Here is a 2500-nt window from a genome sequence, read left to right as displayed (position 1 = left end):
ATTTTTCATGTTGCTTTAATTTTGATATTGAATATTTTCTATTTCTGTTGCTGCATTAATCTTATCTATTTGTGTTGGATGTATCTTTTCTTGTTAACTGTATTTATATTTTTTATGATAAATTTACATGGACATGTTTCTTTCCTTCATGCTTTATTTTTCATACTGGATGCATTTTTTTGAAAATTTCCTTAGATCTATATTTTTTATGTTGGAGGTATTGTTTATTGTGGGTGTAAATTCCATATTGTATGTATCTATGTTGAATACAGTCTTTATATTGGATATACTTTTCATGTTGAATGTTTGTTGTACATTCAGTGACTAGGTAGTCATTATACTTTCATATTCATTTCCCAATCTCAGTCTCTCAATCTATCTCTATCTCTATCTCTTTCTCTCATTCATGCATTCACTCTCAATCTTTTCTCCTCGTTCTCATTCTCATTCTCATTCTCTCTGCTTCTTTGTTGAATGCCTGTTTCTTTGGGCAAATGCAAAAGCAAGATCTGCCACATCAATATTTTGACGACTGCTTACCAGAACTTTTCACCATGCGACAGGGCGTATTACAAAATATGTGGTTTTCACATCTTAATTGTCTATAATTCAATGTCTCCAAAAAAGGAAAGAAAAGGCAACATACTTATACTGTGTTAAATAACTTTATAACCTAAAGGTACTGCATTCTAGTAAACTAAAGATCCTTTTGAAAATAATTTTTTTCTCTCTTATTAAAAGCAATTTTCAAATTCAATATGGCTGTACACAAAAACATGTAATGTATTTGAACAGTATATGATGACATGATATACATGAATACATACACACATACAACAAACATGCATACACTTACATACAAACCATGTGTGTACCCTATTGTTTGTTTTCTGGTCTAGCCAAAAATAAAAACTTTAATTTTCTCTTTTGAAAAACACAAAAAAAAAACAACTCAGTTTTCACCTATATTTATTCAGCAGGGTTTACAGTCCTGGTACGGGTATGGTTCTTACTTAAGTAAGTACATAACATCAGCGGTTAACTTGAGAATGCACCTAAGCCACAGATTCTCTTCTTAATCACTGATCAATGCATATAATAATTCACCTAAGACAATACATAAAGAACACGGGCAATCTGTGGAATGAATACAAGTTGTGACGAAATGAGGAATCCCCTGAACACAAAGTGGAAAACTTGAAAATAAAAAAAGCTCAAATTTTGTTCGCTTGCTTCCATCCTTTTTTGGTCATGGGTTGAATACCTAAAATAGTCATGATATGTTATCTACAGTGTGAAAATGAAGCCAAGTACGCAATGTCTCCTAATACAGAAAATATCAGGACATCACTCGTGTATTTGGAATATTTGAGAAAAAAAAGCTGTATCAAATCTCACTTCCAATTCATCCCAAATATATCCAAGAAAATAAGGGATGAATATACATTGTGCAACCAAAAATTCATTTCAAACATTGAGGGACATTTTTCAAATATAAATTAAATTCAACAGAGATAAATAATATCAACCAATAAATAACATCAACCAATAATGGTACATTAATAATTGAAACTGGTCTAATCTTTGGCACTATGTTTGATAAAGAAGCTTAGCGACTAGAGGCTACAGTACGGCCAAACGCCCAAAGGAAAATGAGTCAAAATCTTATCCGAGAATGGGCCTCTCAACATGTTATGCAATAAGATGAAGCGGCCCACACAGGCCTACGTCCATAGCATTATTTTTATCCAAAGACCAGCATCCACGGACAGAAACATTTCACCCACAAACAGTAACACAACATATCACTAACTAAAGGTAAACTCTTTAAATTATTACTTAACAAATGCCACCAATCGTTGATAGCAATAAACACTAAAACAAGACAATTACTGACACAAAAGTCTCTAACTATCACAGGGTTAAGATGCCATGGGAGGAAGAAGGGAGTTAATCTCTGGTGGCAGGTATCTTTCTAATTTCAGATGTAGTAAAATTAGATATGCAGTTATGATTTCTCATGCAATGTAGAACTATGGGCAAAATAAATTCACAGATGTTGTAGATGAACATGCCAATGGTTGAGGACTAGAACGGAGTGGTGTTCTTTTATTTCAATCGCAGCAATGTTTCATATTTGAGACTGTATATAAATGGTTTATGAGTGAGAAAGTGAGAGAAAGAGTGAGTGAGTGAGTGAGTGAGTGAGTGAGTGAGTGAGTGAGTGAGTGAGTGAGTGAGTGAGTCATTCAGTCAGTGAGTGAGTGTTTTCACTATACCTAAGAAAAATCAAAGTTAATCTTCCAGAAGCCTTTTCAACTTTCAAACCAGAAAAATATAAATATCAGGTAAAGAATGTTACTAGTATCTTAGAATACGTCACCCTTCCTTAAACCTTTAATTTTCCTGACTGCCCTAGGCCACTGGGGTACAGACAATTTTCTGATTTCATGTCCATATGGGCCACACATAATAAGTGTACTACGAAATAACATAAAAC

The 2500-nt window shown here is 33.4% G+C and overlaps 1 protein-coding gene across 1 annotated transcript in view; it reads right to left on the bottom strand.

Moving 5' to 3' along the window:
• Positions 1–956: 956 nt before the first annotated feature.
• Positions 957–2500, bottom strand: part of LOC113803172 (CDP-diacylglycerol--inositol 3-phosphatidyltransferase) — a 10329-nt gene continuing 8785 nt past the window's right edge. The window contains exon 4 of the mRNA XM_027353901.2: positions 957–2500. This exon is cut by the window's right edge and continues 1939 nt beyond it. The gene's annotated coding sequence lies outside the window, so the exon portion shown is untranslated.

Source organism: Penaeus vannamei, chromosome 40, assembly GCF_042767895.1.
Source record: "Penaeus vannamei isolate JL-2024 chromosome 40, ASM4276789v1, whole genome shotgun sequence".
In the NCBI taxonomy this organism is placed as follows: Eukaryota; Metazoa; Arthropoda; class Malacostraca; order Decapoda; family Penaeidae; genus Penaeus; species Penaeus vannamei.
The sequence above is the reverse complement of the archived record's forward strand: the minus strand, read 5'-3'. Positions and strand labels throughout refer to the sequence as shown.